This window comes from Lissotriton helveticus, chromosome 11 (genome assembly GCF_964261635.1).
Source record: "Lissotriton helveticus chromosome 11, aLisHel1.1, whole genome shotgun sequence".
Lineage (NCBI taxonomy): Eukaryota > Metazoa > Chordata > Amphibia > Caudata > Salamandridae > Lissotriton > Lissotriton helveticus.
The window spans coordinates 357,217,225-357,239,250 of record NC_136072.1 but is presented as its reverse complement, the minus strand read 5'-3'; the positions used below and the strand labels follow the sequence as shown (position 1 = coordinate 357,239,250).

The following is a 22,026-nucleotide window of genomic DNA, read 5'->3' as shown; positions in this document are numbered from 1 at the left end:
CACAGTGTTCTGGAAGCAATGATGTCATCAATGGTAAATGGTAGGTTGAAGAATGGAGGCAAGGGGCCTTATTTAAGGTGAGTTGGAAGGGCAAAGGAATGTGGTTCAAGCTTTCTTGGTGAAGGGAGGATAGCAGAGAATGATATCATGCAGTTTTCCTGGTGTGGAAAAGACCACCGGGAAGGGTCAAGGGTCCATGGTGTGTGGCGAGAGCCATGCCGCAGGGTTGAGAGGTGGTGGTTGTGGTGCAGATCTCAGAGTTACAGTCAAGGTTCATAGTGTGGCGGGGAGCAGAATGAGAAGAGTCGAGAACAGAGGGAGTTGATCATTCACCCATGCCCTGTGGGGGAGCAAAGTGATAAGGTCAGCAAATCCATCTTTTGGGGTAGAGAAAGGGACATTGAAGGGAACATGGGTAATGTGTAACTAGATCATAGGAATGGGGAGCGGGGAGAGCAGAGGCATTGGCGAATTTAATTGATGACAAATAGGGTCTAGGTTCGGTCAAGTTGCAATTCTGTATTGGAGAGTAGAGGGTTAGGCCCAATGTGTCCTTGGTATGGGTGCCGTGATGGAGTGGAATTGGCTGAAACCTACTCTGAGTGTGAAGGTAGGAGACACAGACATCCGGTAAATGAATCGCTGGCAGCCAGCAAGCATGTGTGAGAGTGGGGCATCCTGTAAGGGCCCATGTGAGTGTGTGCATGTGTGTGAGCGCCAGCAAGAATATGTGTTAAAAATAGCTGTAAAAGCGCCAAGCATGAGAAAAAGGCAGCAAAGAGGAACTCGTATTAAACAAGAGTAGCAAATGTGTGTGTGAATCAACCAGGTATACTGAATTGGTATGTGTGTGTGAGAGATAGAGAGATGCACTCAATGAGTGCCTGTCAGGCAACGTGAATGTGCGTGTGAGAAAGGGGTCGTATGTAAGGTAGAGGCAGTGATTAATCGTGTATGAGAGCGGCGGATAGTTATGAAAACGCAAGTGTTTTGTGTGGGTGTTAGGGGAAAGGGGTATACATGTGAGAGGCGGAAAGCGTGAGTGTAATAGGGCCTGCTTGAATTAGAGTTGTTAATCAATTACATAGTGCGTTACAGGAAATGAGAAGAGGTGAAAGACAATGTGTGACGTTGTATACATAGTGACGCTGCGATAGGAAACAGGTGCAAAGATACCCACCACAATGAGGAAATCACATAATTAAAAAGCAACGAGAGAGACGAAACGAAATAGACGGACAGATAAAGCGCCAGTCAGATAAAATAACAATTTAGAAAGTGCGCGAGCTTTACCTCATTCCATCAGGACCCGGGCTACAGCATCTATCCTCCCCTGCTCTGGACTCTTCTCTACTGCCACGAAAAAGGTAGTCGTCCTGGCGCGAACCATCTACCACGGCCGCAGCGCTTCCCATCTGGGAACTGAATCACCAGGGGTGTGACACGTTGATTTTTTTACGGACCCAGATAAGCCCAACCCTTGTGCAAACACTAGTAATTCCTGATCAAACATACTCAGGTAAAACATGAAGTGGACCAGCTGTTCTGTGTACCAAGCAGCTGTCACCTGGATGCACTCCAGGATCTGATGAAGACAGAGTCAAGGCTGTGAGCTGTCCGCAAGTGCCCTTCCCTCCCTGCCATCACGTTCTCCAGGTGTACTTGCAAATGGCGACAACTGTCCACGACTGTGGCCACTTATACAGACCACAGCCTTCAAGAGTGTCAGGACCTGGCCTGGCTGTGTGAAGAAACCCGCGAGCGCCTGCACGAGGGAGCCTCGTGATGAATGCCCTTGCTGAGCATAGCGCCAAGATCCCATAGACGTGCCCAGGGGCCATTAACGACGACAATGCATGCATAAAAAAGAAAGACTATGAGCCAACAAAATGACATCGTATTTGATTTGGAGAAAATGTGCCGCATGCTTATTAATAGTAGCCAAGGTAATGCTCCAGAATAAGGGTAGAACAACAACTGTAGACATCCTGCGGCAGCTCGTTGAGCGCCCTCCATGTCCTCGCATTGTTTTAAGGTTTGAAAAAGACTTTCTTTTCTTAAGAAAAATTAGGTTTCACTATAAAATACAATGTTACAAATAACAAATAAACGAATCAGCAATGTATACCAGTACAAATGTAATAATAAAAAAAAAGCAAGGATCAGTGACAATTTGCATGAGTAAAACAATGTAAAAAAGATTAATTACGTAAATAGAAATATAAACAATGTACATAAGAGTAAATAAATTAAGGAGGTTTGAGAACTTCCTGCTGGGAGGGTTGCAATAAGGGGTTCGACTTAGCACATTTATCAAAAACATCGTAACAGGTAACCAAAGTTGAATCCTCTTTGCAATCATAGGTGCAGGTTGATATGAGAATGTATCCATCCTATGAATATGACATATATCATACCACCAAGCTTTGTATGAAATGTTAGAAAAATTCTTCCAATTCCTCGTTATTTGCTGAAAAGCAACCACTATTAATAAATCAACAATTTTAAATTTAGATATGCCATCTCATGCTGGCGAAAGGCTACCTAGAAAAATATTAGTGGTGGAGAATGGGATATGTGTGTTAAAATATTAATTAATTTGAGCCCAAACACGCAACCAGAAATTGCTTACTAGGGGGCAAAGAATCAACATATGAAATAAATCAGCATCAGGAGAGGCACAAGACCAACAGGTATTAGGTGTGTCAGGAAACCTTTTATGTAGGGACTGTGGGGACAAGAAAAGTCTGTGATAAATATAAAACAACGTTTGTGTGAGGCTAGCTGCTCTCGAGGATTTGCAAATTTTTGTCCATATGGCCTTCCATATTAATTAGGACCAGCCAACACCAAAATCCTTCTCCCACCTTTCTTCAATCGGTGATTTATGTCTGGGTGTAGGAGTGGATTGGAGAAAGGTATATAAAGTTGATGCTTTGGGTTGAAGACGCAAAAGTGAGAACATATTGGTATATGAGTGCATGGGTTGAGATGGTTGAGCAGTAGTGGAGAAGAGTGTATATGCATCTAAAATAGTTGTTCGAAGAACGTTGTATTTGTTGAGGAATGAATTGGGCAAGTTATATAAGTGACTGAGCGAAGGAAATGAGAGAAATTCTCAGTTTGAGAAGAGTTGGGAAATCCACAGCAAGCCACGCTGTCTCCACGTTTCCCAATAGAAGGGCTTATTCTGTATCAATAGACCTTTGTTATGCCATATTGTGGAGGATAGAAAGGAGGTTAGAGTATTAGGAACTAAAGGGTACCGAGGGCTAAGCAGTTTAGAGGTGAATTTGAAAAGTGGAGTAGAGATTGCTTGGGGTTTACGAGAGAAAGAAAGGTACACTTGAAACGAAAAAGGAGAGATAAAGGAAAGCTCAACGGAAGCCCATTAAGGAGAATCATCAACAGAATCAAGCAGCCAATATGAGGCCTGTCGTAATTGAAAGGCCTTATGGTAGACCGAGAAAAGTGGAAAGTTAACCCCTCCTTCCTCTTTGGGACGAGCTAATTTGAGGATAGATATACGTGGTGTCTTCTTATTCGATAAAAAGGATGATAAAACTGAATTGACAGCTTCGAGAAGTTTAGTGGATATGGGAACTAGAATATTGAATATGGTGTATAAGACAATGGGCGTGAGCGACATTTTAATGGTATCTAAATGACCCCACCGGGACAAATATAGAGGGTGCCATTTAGTTGTGAGATCCGAGATTTTTGGAATGCAGTTATTTAGACATAAAGTGACTGTTCCTTTTACTGTTGGCGCAAAATGTAGGCCCAGATATTTAATGGAGGAAGATTTCCAGGTAAAAGTAGTGGATTTAAAGTCATCCTTAAAGGTGTATTTAGTTAAAGGTAAAATCTCGCAGTTATCGTTATTTAACTTATAACCTGAAATCAAGGAGAAAGTATTGACTTCCTCAAGAAAAGCAGGGATCGAATTAGTTGGGTTTGAAATAAAAAGCAAGATATCATCGGCATACGCCACAAGTTTAACATGAGTGGCAGGAGTGTGGAATCCCGATATTTGTGGATTTTGTCGGATTTTGGGGAGGAAAGGTTCAAGGGCCAAAATTAAAAAGAAAAGGGGAAAGGAGACAGCCCTGACGTACACCTCTTCCAAGACCAAAAGGAGGTGAAATAAGACCGTTGGCACAAACAGCAGCTCAAGGGTTAGAGTATAAAAGGGACACTAATGAAATAAAATTGGGACCAAAGCCAAACCATTTAAGAGTATAAAATAAATAGCGTCATTCCACTCTATCAAATCCCTTCTCAGCATCTATAGCTATGGCTGCTAAAGAATGATTGAAATGGGGAGCTTTAGAGAGAATATCAAAGAAGAGTCTAGTGTTATCCTGTATGACTCGCCCTTTCACAAAGCCAGATTGTTCTTTGCCCAATACTCGTGGAAGGTAAAGATCTAAGCGTAGAGCTAATGCTTTTGAATAAATGTTGTAATCTATATTAACAAGAGATATGGTCCTTATTTTCTTGCAATACTTAAGATCTTTCCCCTCTTTAGGAATCAGGCAAATGTGAGCATCTGAAAAAATGCCCCCGGATTTCCCCAGAGAATAGAAAGAATCAATTAGAAAGTGTATTTTGGGCGTTAATGGATCGGAGAAATGAAGAAAAAATTCAACTGTGAATCCAGGTGCTTTATTTTTTTTGAGGTGATATAATGCATTTAAGAGTTCTGATTGTGTAATTTCGCTTTCTAAGGTTGAAAGTTCAGATATAAGGTGTGGAGAGGATGTAAGGTCGAAAAAAAGTGTAAAAGCGTATCTTCCGTGGGGTTAGTTTCAGGCGAATACAATTTCTCCTAAAGGTAGCAAATTCATTTAAAACATCAATATCTTTAAACTTTAGAACAGAGTTATCATCGTAAATTGAGTCAATATTCAATTTATTATGTTTAGTTTTTAAATAGTTAGCTAAAAGTTTGCCTTCTTTATTTCTACCACCATAACATTTTGCACTAGATTTTAAAAGATACAAGAAGCGTTGTCAGTAGATTCCTTATTAAATTGCAGCTTCATCTTTATAAGTGCATCAAGAACCTCTTTTGAGTTGGATGTATAAAAAGAATGCTCCAGTCTCTTAATGTCTTGAAATAGCAAGTGTGTGTGATGACGGGCAATATTGCGTTTTCTTGACACATATGATATAATAAAGTCCCTTGCTGAAGCTTTAAACACATCCCAAATAATAGAAAATGGCAACGACTCACTATGATTAATAAGGAAATACTCGTTACAAAAAGTCTTGAAGGAATTGGAGAACGCCAGATCATGAAGAAGGGAGTCATTAAAGCGCCATCTTCTTGAAGCGTTGGTCTTGGGTAGAATATCTAAATCAATGGAAATAGGGGCATGATCTGACAAGAGAATGGGTCCTATATCAGCAGTTATGAGCGATTGTGAGATACTATGTGAAATGAAGAAATAATCAAGCTGTGACTGAGAGTGATGAACTGGGGAGTAAAAGGTGTATTCCCTGATAGTCGGGTTGCCAAGCCTCCATTCATCAAGAAGTTTGTGTTGTGTTATCATTTGAAAAAAAGATTTGTGGGTTTTATTGGGGATAAATGAGACTTTAGAGTTACGATCTATAAAGGGATCAGAAACCTGATTACAATCCCCCACTAATATAAAGTTATCCTCCATGTGAAGAGTGACCTGCTTAGCCAGTGAAAACCAAAATGATGAGTCACCTTTAGTTGGGGCATAGACATTAAAGAAGGAGACTGGAAATTCCTTCAACATCAGCTTGACGTCAAGCCAACGTCCCTCCGTGTCTGAATCTTGAGAGATCAATTGATAACGCAAAGACTTACGACATAACATCATGACTCCATTACGTTTACCATCACCACTGGAATAGAAGACTTCACCCACCCAACCTTTTTGTAACTTTAAATATTCATTCTCTGTAAGATGAGTTTCCTGCAGGACAACTATATCTGCATTTAATTTAGCTAAATGAGATAACTCTCTGTCTTTTGATGGGAGAGTTTAGCCCTCTAACAATCCACAAGACTAATCTTAGCGGCATAATAAGTCAGGGAGAACAAGGGGAATAGGGTAGAGTGAACAGTGGTGACGTAAATGAAACAAACAACTCAGGGACATACAAAAAATGAAGGTGGTAGATGTATAATAAACATGAGTAAAAAAGAAAAATAGGAAAAAGACCTGTGAAGGAGGGGTACAAGAGAAAGCACTTGATAAGCAAAAACAATAACAGTAAAGAATATAAAGCTTAAGACAAGATACAGAAATGGAAGAGAAGCAGGAGATTGTATATTTTGTGAATAATTCAAAAGTGAAAACTGGGACATAGCAGCAACAAGGGTGTAATGAAGCAGGAAGATGAACATTTTAGAGGGAAAAGGACTATGAAGAAAAAGAGTAACAATGACACCTAAGAAGTACGGATGAAAAATACCTGGAAAAGGAGAAAAGAAGGGATTGATGACAAAAGAAAGGTGGAGATACAGTAGAGAAAAATACCTACATGGGGGGGAAAGCATGAAGAGACGGTGGAGGGGGTGGAACCACATAGGATAGAGGGCGAATCCGATGTCGGCTGAGCGGAAACCAGGAAGACAACAGAGAACTGGGACGAGAAACCTGTGAATAGGTAAGACATAAGAATAAATTAGGACATTAAATCAGAACAAATAAAGACAACAACTATAGAAAGCAGAAGCAAAAAGAACAAATAACAAATAACTCAAGTTACAGAACTGTAAGCAAAAACTACAAACTGAAGAAACTGATCACTAGAACAATTGGAATCAAAAAGAAGAAGTATCAAACAGCATCAAGGTAGAAATTGCGACCATAGTTCAAACATGGAACGAGGATGAGGGACCAGAAGTATCCATAGTAGGTGCATGACATGAGTTAATGAAACTCTGCAAACAAATTGGATCTTCGTATGTAATTGTCTTGTTGTTGTAAGTAACCTTGAATAAACATGGATGAAAAATACCATATCTGACACCCAGCTGGCAAAGATCGGCTCTCATATTTAAGAAGGCTTTATGGCGGGCTGCAGTAGCTTTAGCATAATTTTGAGCAAAAAATAAAGAAGAGCCCAACCAAGTGATCTTTGGAGAGGACTTAACTGCCGCCAAAACCTTCAATAAGTCTGTGTATTCTAGAAAATACAGAATAACTCCTCTGGGCCTTTGTGATGTTGATGCTGAAGAAGATAAACGGCCAAGCCTGTGCGCTCGTTGGATGTTCAAAAGCGTTCCCTCTGGCATTTGAAGAAGTTTTGGAATAAAGGATTTGAAAAAAATGAGAGAGTCAGATCCTGCAATCCCTTCTACCAGTCCGTAAATACGAAGATTATTCCGTCTATTACAATTTTCCAAATCTTCAACCTGTTGCTGAAGCACTGTAACTTGTGAACAAAGATTGGAGACATGAGCGCAGGTCTCTTTGAAGGAAGTAACGTTCTGTTCAACTGAAGAGACTCGTGTCTCCAATTGGGACCAATTGTCTGTCAACATTTGTAATTTAGCGTTAGTTTCTTTCATGAAGAGTCGAAGGGCCCTAACCTCCTCCAATATTAAATCCATACAGGCTAATGAAGATGATTTAGGAGGTGATGGAGGGTCCTTTTTCAGCTGTTTAGTGTTTGATTTCCCGGAAGTGGCCTGGGAGGACTCCATCATTGCGTTGGAGCCGTGCGGAGAATAGTTGAGAGAGACTTCAAACCTAGAAAACTCAAAAAAAATCTTAGAGTTTTTTTTATAAAAATGCGCTTTGGTGTTGTAGCTGAAGAAAATTATGACTTTAATCTTCCCATAAAACTTCAAATAGCAAACTCCTTCTCAAAAAGAAGAGGGCATCTTGCAATGTAAATCTTGCAAAAAAGAAAGGAACTTATGAGAGGAGATGCAGTATAAACGAAGCGAAGGGAGATGTAAGATAAGTCAAGTGGCCTGAGGCAGTTATCCATACAAAGAGCAAAATCCTATCAAAAAAGGTTGGGTGTAGCATGCAGCGAAAGGCATCAAAATAGTAATATCAATACAAGCTGAGAAGCAAAGATAAACTTTATACAACTGGCCAAGGCAACATTTAATGCATACTTAATTGGCAAAGTGCAGAGATATTTATTTATTTCAATTTATATAGCGCGTTATCACCCAGGGGTCTCTAAGCGCTTGTTCAGGGTAAACACCGGACATTACAGGACAGGCAACCAACTTACATCACGCCCCATGCTTCTTGAAAGAGCACTGTTTTTAGCATCCGACGAAACGGCAATAGATTAGACTCCTTGCGGAGGTGAAATGGCAATTTATTCCATGCTGCAGGAAGCATGGTCGAAAAAGCACGCCCGCCCAAAGTGGACAGGCGGAAACGTGGGCTGACCAAAAGAGTATCCTCTGATGAACGTAATGTCCTACCAGGAGTGTAACAAGACAGTCGGGCTTTAATATAGCTGGGCGCATTGCCATATACTGACTTGTGTGAAATGCACAGACCTTTAAACATTATGAATGAGCAGTGGACCTGTCATTAAGTCAGAATATCCACGAGGAAGCTGCAGCTGTATATAGAAGAGGGAAAAACCTCTGAGCAAAGAATGTGACTCCTAAAATGGCCGTGAAGGAGTTCCAGAGCTAACGGTGAGAAAATAAACCTGGTGCGTAATTCTGGCGATATGTTGTCGCAACCATGTTGTCAAATGAGGTACATGCAGAATAAGAAAGCTTGCTGAGGTGGAGAAAGGCGCTCCGATATCAGAGCGTCAGGGAGCGAGACAGCTGAGGAGATGTGCGTCTTCGCGCTGAATGCATAAAATAGCGGCCGCGTTGCGAGCAGAACCGCTGTAAACTCACTGCGCTTAAAAAAGATGTTTCGCTTGCACCCTGATGGCCGCCGTGTAGTTCAAAGTTGCCTCGGCATCCTCCGACGTCCCGTGGAGTCCTCTACACAAGGTATGGAGTGCGAGATGTGGTGTGTCCTCAAGGCATGCCACGGAGCCTCAGTCATCCGCCGCCATGACCGTCGGGCACCAAGCCACTCCCCCTCCTCCTCGCATTGTTTTAGCGAGACCCCCAATGGCTTCTCCAAGCGCTGCCCGGTCTGTGCGCCCCTGCTCTTGATGCGATTGGTACGGCTGTTCGGCCCTATGTGTCTACCTCATGACCTGCCCGCGTTCCATGGAGGCCGCGGCATATTCAGGCGGAGCTGCGAATGGTGCACTCAAACAAGACACAGACGCAAGAGTCAGGGTGCTGCCAGAAGGACAGGCAGAGCATTTAGGATCTTGATTGAAGCAGTAAGTTCGAGATTGGGATCAAAGACTTTAGAGTTGAAAGTATACTTGTAAGGAAAAGTGAACTTCCAGAAGAGAACCTGTATCATCCATTTCTTCAGGGAGAAAGTGAGCACGAGCCAACCTCTCCATTAATATATGGGGCATTATTTCGAGTTTGAACTCACAGACCATGAGCTCTCAACAGGAATGAATGTGCTCAGAGCTGTTCACAGGGAAATATAAGAAAATTCAGCAGTTCCTGGAGTGTGATAAGTCTGTGGAGATGCAAGGACTCAAAGCAATTCATTGGAAAGCATGACTCCGTGACAACCTGAATTCTTTGCAGGGGTGCATGCATGCAGAGCTCTCAATTAGAAATTGTACACTGGCAATTTTTGGTTGCACTGTCTTTTTAGCACCTCTGGAATACATGTATTCGGTTAAGCATGTAGAATGATGTAGTATGTTAAATTGGTTCAGCCAGAGCTTCTTGGATTGCATTAGGCTGATGCACCATGAGCTTTGTTGAATTCCTTAAGTCAGTGCACCTTACGTCTTCTTGGATCCATTCTGTAAATGCAGCCTGAGCTCGGCTCATTAAGGTAAAGGTAACTGTAAATTAAAGAGGTCATCAACTTTTCAGAAAAAAAACAGCATTATGTGTCACACATCTGCCATTTTTCTAGTTCAAACCTAGCCTAAAGGCAGTGGAGCAGTACACAGGGTCAAAGGAAAGCCTACAGTCATCGAATGACAGGAGAGGTAGCTGGGAACAGAAGTGTACTGTCAAAGCTTTGTGATGTTGCGTTCTTTCAAGAAGTGTGTCTTCATCTCTTTCCTACATTGGAGCAATGTTAGGGCAGTCCTGAAAGACGGTGCAGATCCGGGGTGTGTAGTTGTAAAAGGCCTTTTGCCTTGCTTTTTGTTTATTACACTTCTGAGTCTGAGGGTGGCCCGGGGGTGGGTGTGCTGAGAGACACCAGAGTGGGTGTGCTTGTCTTCAAGACCAGCAAGATGCTGGTCATGACGACTTTGCAAATGATGAAGCTGGTTTTGAAGATGGTGCAGGCCAGCAAGGGGAGACTGGAGTTCCATCACGATGGGGATGATGTGATCACAGTTTTCTTTGTCAATTCCTGCATTTCTGACAACAGCAACAACCCATTATCAAGAATGTTGCTTTCTACGTGGATGTCGGCTGGGGTTTTGAGATCTATTGTGACATCATTTATTGGCTCATCCCTTTAAGTTTCTACAGCTAGTGTTTTGTTGAGAACATTGTGCTGGATGCTGATCGAGAGCTGTTGGATGAACTGAAGTCTGGTGGATAAAGTTAGCTAATGTGGCATCCACCTTTTGGGTGTATTAGGTTGTTTCAGCCTGTGCCCTGTTGTTTGCATGATGGCGATGCAGTGGTGAAACTAGACCTTTTGCCGCCTGAGACGGCCCCAGGGTTTGTGGGCGCATGTAGGAGTTAGGGGGTGCTGGCGATTCCTGCGTTTGCTGCCCAGTGACAGCTGCAGGTAAGAGTGGGGAAAGGCCGCCGCCCCCCAAAACTTGTGCCTCCGAACCGGATCGCCTCACCCACCCCCCCATGGTACGCCATTGTGGTGATGCAGAGAGAGTTCTGTTTGATCCTTTAAATTGTTTCGGCCTGATCTCTGTTGGATGCATGGGAATGATGCAGACTGGTCCCTATTCTGCAAGAGCCCTGTTGAATGCAAAGAGCTGCTGCAGTTCAGGGCCTTTTAGAATCATTGAAGTGCTGCACACCAAGCTTGGTCGTTCTGTAGAGATAGTCAGTGCATTACTTTTGCAGGCAGTTGCAGGTAGTGGGCACCAGCATTATTTTTGGAGACTGGGACTTATTTTTGATCAACAGCCTTTGATCCAAGGCAAGAGAAAAGAAGGAAGAAGAATGTAGGAAGGTAGGATCCTTCTGTATGTGTACCCCCACTTTTTGCCTGGTGCTAAGCTGGTTTTCGTTAGACTGACTGGGATCCTGCTAATCAGGACCCCTGTCTATCTGCTTTCTGCCTAAACTGTTATATTATGTACTTGGATACACTCCAAATTGGATACTGGGGTACCGTTATCAGTCCCTAGTATATGGTACTCATGTACCTAGGGCATAGGTCCCCAGAGGTCTCCCATGGGCTGAAGCTGGTTTTGTATATCTAAGGGTCACTGCACTTAAAACCTATAAGTCACCCCTCTAGTAAATGTAAATAAAAAAATCTGTATTTGTAAAGTGCGAACTACTCACCCTTACTGGTCTCAAGGCGCTGGGGGACATCGTTGAAATTAAGTGAGCTATTGCCCAGATTCACTTGGTCCTGAGCTGAGCTACCGCCAGAGCCGGAGATCGAACGTGAACCATGTGCTCCGAAGTCAGGCTGCCCTGGCCGTTGCACCACACCGCTCCACTCTCTAGCAGGCCTTTACAATCCTGAGGGCAGGGTGCTTGGGTCTAAGTGAGAGGGTGCCACTGCATGAGCAGGACACCCCTACAGCCTACGGAGTCCATTTTCCCGGGTTGTCAGTGAGGTAGCAATTTACAACATATAGAGTGGCATTAAGCGACCACATGATGACCAACTCTAAAACGGCTGACCACAACCCTATCGTGTTTGGTATCAAATATCTTGGAATCATCCAGTGTGGGAGGTATGATTCCATCCCTCAGAAGTGAGCTTCGGGGGGTCCCTGATCTTCCCGGTGCAAGCCTTCTCATTCCAGACAGCACAAAATAGTTGCTGCCAACCAGAGAAACACTTCTGCCCTCCTGCTGCTGATCCCAGCTCGAGCAGAGGAAGGCACGACAATAGGCATCCTGTCACAGGGAGGTGTGACCACCGCCCAGACAGGATTTAGTGTATTAGGGCTGGGTGGGTGCACTTGCAAAGTGCCTGAAGTCTGTATGAGGGACACATTTAGTGTTCCTGTGCATAGTCCAGTTCAAACCAGTCCTGGGAGCCGTTGACTCCTGCTCTGGTGTGAAACTGAAAAAAGGACAGGGGAGGATCCTCCCCATTGCCCTGATCCTCCCCTAGGAGGGTCCCCTGAATCTGTCCAACCCTCTACCGTGGGCACTTCAGGGCTTACCTGACTGTAGGACACGAGATTCGACATGGACAAGATTCTGAAACAGAAACCACTGAACTTCGACCGTCTGGACATTCTGGACTTCGCTGGACTTCGTTTGGGCCCAACTTCATCCCCCTCTCAGTCTGAAGCATTGTCTGCGCCTGTGCATCATAAGGCTCCATGCAGGACCTGTGGAGCATCAAGGACATCCAAATATATCCCCCTTGAAGTGAAGGAGTCATCCTCTGCATCCCCAGGCACCGTAATTCAACTGTCCTGTCTGCTGACCCTGAGCTCCTATCGACTCCGAAGGCTCCAGCAACACAGGAAGTGGGTTTCTATGTCCTTCAGGGTCTGAGCTGCCCTCTCACCAAGTTTGAGGTCTCCTGAACAAGTGCATTGGTCTACGAGTAGCCCCAAACTCTGGCACAATTTCCTACCAAGAACTTTGGCCTCCTCACACCAAGAGCTCTGTCGTTTGGTGTAATTGCTCAAGGTTCTCCTGCGACTCCTGTGCCTCTGGCCTTTGAGTCCACTTGAGGGTCAACATTGCTCTTCTTGGGCTCCTTTGGTTGCTCGAGACCTTCCCTGACTCCCCTTGCTGTGGTGAGTCTCCTGGAACTTGGTGGTTCGTACCGTACCCATCTTGGTCCTTTTCTGTGGGTTGCCATTGCCAAGGGTTGTTGTTGTTCCCGCTGGACACCAACCCTTCAGCACTCTACATCCATTGTGGGACAGCTTGTATCCGGCTCCTGGTTGTCCTCACTATCTCCTGGTCCTCACAGTTGCAGAGTCAAGGACTCCCCAACGTACCTAATGCACCCAACTTCGGTGGGCATTCTTCTGCTGAGCCCCTGGTCACTCCTGAGTGACTCAGACTCTGTCTCCTCTGCTGTCAGGTACTCTTCGACACAAATCCACGTGCGGATTCCAACATACACTTTTCTTCCTTCCAGTAGTGGCATTTATTGAAGTCCTCCATAGAGATCGGAGACGGTTTCCGACACCACTCCCGACCGATGCACCCGGCTCCTCTGGGATAGGTAACACTGCTACTCTGGTATCCAGGGAGGGGTGGCTCTTCAAACTTCTATGAGCTACAGGGTTTCTTCATAATTCACTGGGAAGGGCCTTAAACTCTAAAACTTCAATTGCTACTTTCCCATAGAATTGTACGGAGCACTCGGTCGTGTTCCCACACTGCACCTGTCCTCCGTGAGGTCTCTACTTACTCACCTTGGGACGTTCATTGGGGTCCCAGCAATTCTATATCCTCTTGACACTATCTTGACTCGAGTTGTGGTTCTTATACCCCTTTATTAGTATATGGTTTGGTCCCCCTCTGGGGTCCACTGTGTATTAGTGCTATTTACTGTCATTTCTGTGCTTAAGTATTGTGTGCTTTGTGATTATCTCCGTGTAGGAGATATTGTGTCATACTAGATAGTGTTATATTAATAAAAACATATTTTTATAACTACTGTGTAGATCTCCTTTCATTTAACCAATACTATAAAGTCGCATTCTGGTAAAACAAGCTGCTTAACATTCCTTCAAGACCAAGCCTGAAGGCTGCTCTCCACAGCTCCCACTTGGATAGCTTTCTAAGGTTATCTTTGACCTCTTAAATCCCATAAGGATTTTTGGGACTGGTGTAAGGTGCACACTTTTATTAGTGGACAGCATATACCAGGCCCACTTCTCACAATGGTGTGCAGCGGTTAGGATTCAAGCCTGCATTGTTATCAGATAAATCTTTGTATTGATTAACTGAAAAACCACTAGTACTAGGTATATATTATACTAGCTTAGAATAAGTAAGTTCTCCTGAACTTGGGGTTGGACAAGTTAAGGGTCTAGCACAGCCTTTCTCCAACCTAAGATAGTTTAGTTCCCACTAGGTTAGGTAGGTGCAACACCACACCACACTTAGTATGCCTAGTAAAGGAGAAGCCATTTTGTCTCTGCCTTCTAGATACAGGGAGCTTTCATTCCATGAATTGAAAGCCCTGTATGCCTCTAGGAAGCTGAAGACAGGGAGACGTGCCAACACTCATCATCTGGTAGAAATGTTACTTCTTGATGACCTTAGGAAGACCCCTGGATCAGATGAACTGGAGATAGTGGGCGGGACAGGGAATGAAGATAGTTCAGGAGGTGATACCTTTTATGACCTGGACTCTAACCCTGGCCAGGAGGAATAAGATGGTTCCAACCTGGATAACTCAGATCTTCAAGATGAGAATGGTGGAGGCCATGAGGAGCCCCTCTTCACTCCTCCAGGAAGAGTGCAGAGTTTACCAATGGGATCTAGATCTCCCTCTGCAGAGTCTATTTACTCAGGACAGTCTATAGGGACCTCTGTATCTAGCAAGAGGGACCACCCTTATAAAAGGGAATGCCAATTTCTTGAACTTGAGAAAGCTGGGCTTAGGCAAAAGAAATTGGCCTTGGATAAAGAGTCCCCAGAAGTTGAGAGAGCTAGAAAAAAGTTGGGGCTAGAGTCCCACGGTGGCAGCAACAGTGTCCCTAGAGTTAAGGACCATTCCTTTGACAGTAGGAACCTGAGAAAGAATGTTCCTCCCTACCATGTTAGGGATGACATCCACAAGTAGATAATGCTTTAGAGAGGGCCTGTAAAGTTCAGAGGGTCCCTCAAGAGCAGTGGGCCAATGTTCCCTCTAATTTCCTTTCCTCTGTGTGCGGCATTGGAGGGTCTCTGTGCGCTGCAACCATGGCTATGTGTGCCAGGAACCAAACCGCGCGTGTGTGCGGCACCAAATGTCACTCAAAACGTTTACTTTAAAAAGTGAAGAGATGGTGCATTTTCATACATACAGCGCGACAATAAGGGTCTTAAGACAGTTTGCAAATTAGATAAGCACAAAATGAATTGGTTACACTGGCAAGTACACTTCAAGTTTAGAAAAGCACAAGACTTCAATGGTGGTACCATCATAAGATTTCAATAAATATTTGTAACTGGAGCACAGTTCATTGGGTGAGAAATGTTGCGAGCCTATACAATATCACATATACAGAATAAGGGAGAGGGCTGTTCAGACACGTCAAGTGGCATCACTAGATGGGTGACAGGGTTGCTTTTCACGGCGATCCTTGCCATTTTTCCAGTGGTGATAAACTCTGTCTGGGTCAACTTTCCCATTCAAGAGGTAGGCCTTTGTCCTCATCAGCAAATCCAAATGCTTCTGCTCTAGTCTATTCCTCAATTTACTCTTAATAGTATTCATGAGGCTGAATCCTCATTCACAATCTGCACTAGATGCTTGAAACGTTGCGCAGACATCAACAAGCTGAGACACCACACTATACTGAGCAGCATTGCATACAGTGAAATTCACCATGTCTTGAAAGGTGGTAAATAACCCACCCTTTACATGTTCTGCCACCACATATTTATAGTCTCTGTATTGTCGAACAACATCTTCTGGTGTTTCACAATCACCCAGGGTAAGACATTTTTATACTTTTCCACAAGTCTTTGTATATTCTCAGTCCCAAAATCAAAATGTGATTGTGTTGCTATTGCCTGGATTTCAAAACTTGCCCATTCTTTCAGCTCATCTTCAGGGAACCTTTTTTGCATGTGCTCACAAAGAAGGGAAACAAAAGAAAAAATAGGCCCACTGTCAAACTCTTGCCTTTCCTTGTAAAACACCATCAGATCTCTTACATTGCTGCTCCAAAAGACAGTGTCCCCCAAATGCTGTTGCTTAATTTGGCCAATCTTTGCTCTTGCATACTGTACAGCTTCAACAGTAGTCAAAGAACTTTTTTGGAATAGTTTGCACAAAGATGCAAATTCACCCAGAATGTCATTAAGTACTGCAAGGGGAATATGGTAGTTGGAGTCCGATCGCTTTTTATAACAATATTTAGCAAATGGATCATTCTCCTCAACTTTCTCATGCTCAAAGTACTTAAGAACAGTCTCGTAATTACGAATTAGTGCACCAACAGCAAAATCCTTGAAAGCCACCCGACTTCATTCAGTGGTCGAAAAGAGACAACTTCACATTCAGTGACTGATGCAATTTCATCCAGCTTGGACTTCCTGGCAGGAGATCTGTAGAACACAGTGTAGACAGTCCTCAATAATGTCTCCATCTCTTTGATCTTGGAACCCTCTTCCAGGCATCATCAACTCCCAAATCTTCTCGATGGGCGACACAATGCTTCTCAACTAGATGAGGCATGGATTGTTTAAGGCGAGTAGCAAAACCATTATTCTTACCCAGCATCACAGACGCACCATCGGATGTTAACATGACCATTTTCATGAGGTCCAGTTCATTGGCAGTGTAGAATTCTTTCACGGCAGTAGTGATAGCCTCAGTATTACAACTAGTCAGCTTCACTATGCCCCCAAACTGCGTTTTGTGCTCTGTTGATGGTACAGTTTGTAACTTGAAGTACAGGATGAGCATTTTTGTAACAGAAATATCTGTGCTCTCATCAATTATCAATGTGTGATACAAAGCGTTACGAAGTTCTGCCATACCTTCACTGTGTATCACGCTATTGATGGCCTCAAGGAACTCAAAGGCATAGTTCTTGCTCCTCCAGCTGTCTGGTATCTTCACATACAAAGATAGGTGGTCATGGATGTCTTGTACAGATAACATTGAAGTATTCATCTTGACTGCCAGCAACACGTGGTTGATGAGAATCTTTATCTCCTCAGGCATTGATCTTTGGCGTTCAACTACTTCCATTCGATTTGCTTTGTCAGTGGCAGTTTCTGTCAGCATTGCCCGCACTCCATAACCAAACCTGTCAGCAGCTCTTCTGTTTCTCAATATCACCATGACAGACTTGTGTACTTTGCTAAGTAGATGGCGTTTTATGTAGTCCAGTTTCCAGCCATCACTCCATTTCTTCCCTTTGGAAAAGTCCCTAACAATCTTGGCTTCGGCACATGCTTTGCAAATCAAGCCCACGTCTGGACTGTATCGAAATAGTTCCCCGAGTTGCACTCGAACCTTGCTTCGCGACTTCTGTGTCTCAGCCTCCACAATTTCCGTCATCCACTCTTCCTTGAACACAAAGCAACATTTCTTCCTTTGTGGTGAAGCACTGCACTCTCCTAAAGTTACCGCTTTGCGCTTGAACATTTCCGTGCCCGCCGGTTTGAACCTGCTGTGCCACAAAGCCTGCAAAATAAGGGAACATGGCTTATGTTGACGCCTAGCTCATGAATGCAATCTGTTATACTACAATGTTCAAGCTGCACCATAGTTTAAGTCAACCAAACAATTACCTCTTCTGCTTGAATTCATGTATACCTGTTTAAATATATGGGGTTCTGGATGCGAAACCTGCAACAGAAGAAAACATGGGTAAGTATATTATACAACAATGTTCAAGAAGCACCACAGTTTAACTCAGTCAACCAATTACCTCTTCTGCTTGAACTCACGTACGCCTGTTTAAATGTATGGGGTTCTGGCTGCGAAACATGCAACAGAAGAAAACATGGGTAAGTATATTATATAACAATGTTCAAGATGCTACATTAACAACACGATGGGTGGGGGCCCTAGGGAAATTTAAAGCCCGGCATAGACACACTCCCTATGAATATTGTAACAAACACATGAGTGTCTACGGGTCTAAGTGAAATAAAACCTAATACATTATATGACGCAAAATGAGCAACTTAACAGAAGAAGTTAGATCAACTCGTCTTGACATATCCCTAGAGAATAAGGATACCCATCATTCACCACTCAATACCGCCCTTCATCATTTGGGACTCCTTGAGGCCCTTCCTCTCTGTGAGTTATGAGTGATATATGAGGACTGAATGGAATGTCCTTCATCAACAAACAGCCCACTGTGCGGTCCATAAGATGTTAACTAATCGTCTCTATTCGCAGGTGACTGAATTGCAGTGCAGGTGAATGAAAGTGTGTTAAAATAGGGTGAAGGAGCAACACATATTTTATTATTTTTTCTCGATCCTCCAATGTTAAAAACAAAGTAGCAAAGACCAATTTTGAACAAATAACCGCTCAGTTGGTATGTAGGTCAACATGTTTCGGCAATACAATGGACCAAATAGTCCTTGCCTTCTTCAGGACCAATATGTTAGTGCTACTGCAATGTAGGTTGAAAAGAATACTCTGCATCATAAAGTGTAAAAGTAGATAAATCAAGTATTGTAAAGATATCAACATCCTGACACAAACAAAAATTGGTTTGGATAATGTGGTATAATACTCAGTTCTAATGTATTATTATTATTACATCACGTAATGTTATCACTTAGATGTAATAAATCACCTGCTTACCTATTGTACAGGAGAAATGAGCCTCTCCTCATCTGGCTGTGGCTCAGGAAAAGGAAGCACCGCTCTTAAAACAAAGGAAAAGGGACAGACATCAGCTTTTCAATGGACAGTGTTGGAACAGCCTTTTATTCCTGACCATGTGACTGACCTGACAAAGTACCTACTTGTTAGAGAGCAAAAATGGGTCTTCAGGTTAGGTAGTGACAAGATAGGACTGAACGATGAAATCCCTTGGTCCACTCTTTGAACTTTTTCCATCACTCTGTTCATATCCTATCGTAGTGTATTCTTTCTTAAAATACTATTACAATCTCATCACTGTTTGAATATACCTGTCGAGCTGATCTTGTGGGGATAGACACTTTAAGTTTGCCATATCCTACTGTAGTGTACTCTTTGTTAAAATACTATTACAATCTCATAACTGTTTGAATGTACCTGTCAAGTTGATCTTTTGAGGATGGACACTTTTAGTTTGCCATTTCCTCACTTTGCATCTGTTATGCATATATTATCACATCTATCTGGCCGGTACGGGTCAGATTACTGGTGACATACCCCTAGTGTCATTTTAAACATGTACCTATATCCTCTTTTTGCAGTCTCGCCGGGCGAGCAAGAGACTATTACTGTGGAGTGTTTATTGAAATGTTACCATTGGATAGGCTCATCTTTTCATAGGTACCTTGCAGGTCCTGCAACAATTGACTCTTTATCGTAGTGATGGTTCGACATAGATACTGTTACTGTTTCACTTTATAATATGGATTTGATGAGTAATCATAAAAGACAGCACCCAAAGGCAGTATCAGTATGACATATGCGGACTATAATAGATACGATTAACACGAAAGGGACACAAATAGTTCGCAATTACAACTCCCATGAGTCTCCAGGTATACAGAGGTCTCGCAAGACCGTGCATGCACCCTATTGGACTGTGCGCGCCAGTCTCGCTATCCCCTTTGTTCCGCGAATATAAACGTTCTCTTTTTTTCGCGAATATTATCTCACTACCTTGGGCTGTCACGATATTTGATAAATCACATATGTGGACTAGTTTTCCATAAACATCCATCATTGTGGGAACGTTTTTCCGCCCATAAGGTCACGTGTCACTATCACGTGACAACCTGCCGACCTATTGGAGATCATGTAAATAAAAATGGCAGACACTATCCAATCGGTACCTCCCCAGTCAGCTCGGACGTGGGCGAGAAGTACCGTCGGAAAGGTAAGAGGGTCCTCGATCCCCTTTTTTCTTTTTACTTTTTATTATCCCCGAAACATGCTGTGGGCTTACGCAATCTCCTCTCTCTTAATAATAGAGCTGGGTTAGCGCGATGTAATTAGAGAAGATGGCGAGTAGCGTAAATAACACATATGGCACGCACTACTCTGATCCTTGTCTGGGGCTGGTAATGCGAGAGGATACCTGTTCATAAAAGCGATTTGTTATTCGACTGCGGCTACGATACCTCTTTCACCATGATTGTTACAAAGTGTGATTACCATTGTGCTACCACTGTATTGATTTTAAGCCTTATTACAAGAGGCGACCACTATAGATGACGATATTTTCCATCGTATCATTTTGCTAATTAAGTCTGAACATAGTGAATCTATTATCTCTCACACATAAGGGGCGATGTCACATAATCAATAAGAATTGCTGTTTCCATGAGTATACATAATGACCATAAGGCCAAGGAACATTTACTTCTGGTGTCTGTCCCTTTTCATTTGTTTTTAGAGTGGTGCTTCCTTTTCCTGAGCCACAGCCAGGTGAGGTGAGGCTCATTTCTCCTGCACAATAGGTAAGCAGGTGATTTATTACATCTAAGTGATAACATTATACGTGATGTAATAATAATACATTAGAACTGAGTAGTATACCATATTATCCAAACCAATTTTTGTTTGTGTCAGGTTGTTGATATCTGTACAATACTTGATTTATCTACTTTTACACTTTATGATGCAGAGTATTCTTTTCAACCTATGTTTAATTTTTTTCCACTAGTGATAACATTTGTCCATGTGCAGGAAAGAAACAGACACCTAGGATCTCAGGTGATGACGTTCCTTTTACTTTTCACTGTATATTTATTTATTTATTTATTCTTTTGTCCTCATTTGCCGATACCCTTGTGCAGGTAACCTCCGACCACCGCTGTATGCCACTGAGTCCAGCCCCCAGGTCTCTTAGCATGGCACGGACACAGGCGCATAAAGGCTTAGTTGGCGGAAGATGGAGACCAGCGCACAATAAGGGAGACCTGAAAGAACTCCATCTAGGCGTTTTTATGCCTGTTGGACCAAAAGTGTACCTGGGAAGGCCCTGTCAAGGGTCCATAGAGCAGGAACAAAGGCATAATCATAGGACCCGGAGAAAAAAAACAAAAAAAAACGGAAACCTATCTTCAATTTACCAGAAAGTCCCAAAAAGCAATCCTTTTCCTGCTGCAGGGTCTGGCCAGATCCACCCGAGAAACTTCATATACTGAAGTCAGCCAACCCGCGTATGTTGGAGGAGCTGCATCCACCCAGAACCTGCAAATCTGCCTCCTAGCCAGGAGGATTGTATAGAACAAAAAGGATCTGGCGTGCCCAGTGATGTTTCCGTCTACCCCACAGATAATCAATGGAAGAGATATGCACAGTGTTGTTTTCAGCATAGAAGATACGGCATCCAACACCTTCTCCCAGAAGTGATAATGGCAGGGCAATCTTTAAACATGTGCACGTCCGAGGCCTCAAGTAGATCACATTTGTTGCATTTTTTCCCATGTTGATATTTGGCTAGCCTCTGGGGGGAGAGGTATGCTCGATGTAGCGTGAACAGGTGGTTTCGTCTCAGCCATGCTGGTTTCACAAGTTTATATAGCATATTAAATGAATTCTGCCAGTTCTGATCCCCCTGATCTCCCATCTCTTCTCCCCATAGCTTCTCATGGAGTTTAAAGTCGCCATCTATTTCTTCTAGGATCGCCCAGTACCAACATGATATCTCCTTGCCCCCCCTGGCCTTGTAACCAGTAGATTTTCCAGGTTGCTGTATTTACCCAGGGGGACCCTCTTCCTAAGTAGTGCCTGAGCCCAACTAGTCAGTTGTAAGTGCTTAAATCTAGAGGGGCGTGGCCCAACTCTCTCCCGCAACTTCCCCAGGGTAACATTGAACCTCCTGCCACCAACTCTCCCCAGGACAGAATTCCAGCATCCCTTATAGGACACGCCAAACTGTCCTTAAGGCACGATGGAGTACCGGGCGAGTCCCACAAGGGTGCTGTATTAGAACAATAGCTCAGCCCCAGTTTTTTTCTAATTGTAG

General features: G+C 43.3%; 1 protein-coding gene across 2 annotated transcripts in view; it reads right to left on the bottom strand.

The window, feature by feature from the left end:
* GAL3ST2 (galactose-3-O-sulfotransferase 2) overlaps nt 1-1,429 on the bottom strand; it is a 401,588-nt gene extending 400,159 nt beyond the window's left edge. Inside the window, exon 1 of one of the 2 annotated variants that reach the window (XM_078667351.1) lies at nt 1,294-1,429. The gene's annotated coding sequence lies outside the window, so the exon portion shown is untranslated. The remainder of the gene's footprint in view (nt 1-1,293) is intronic. The other variant, XM_078667352.1, reaches the window with a different exon arrangement.
* Nucleotides 1,430-22,026: the final 20,597 nt, after the last annotated feature.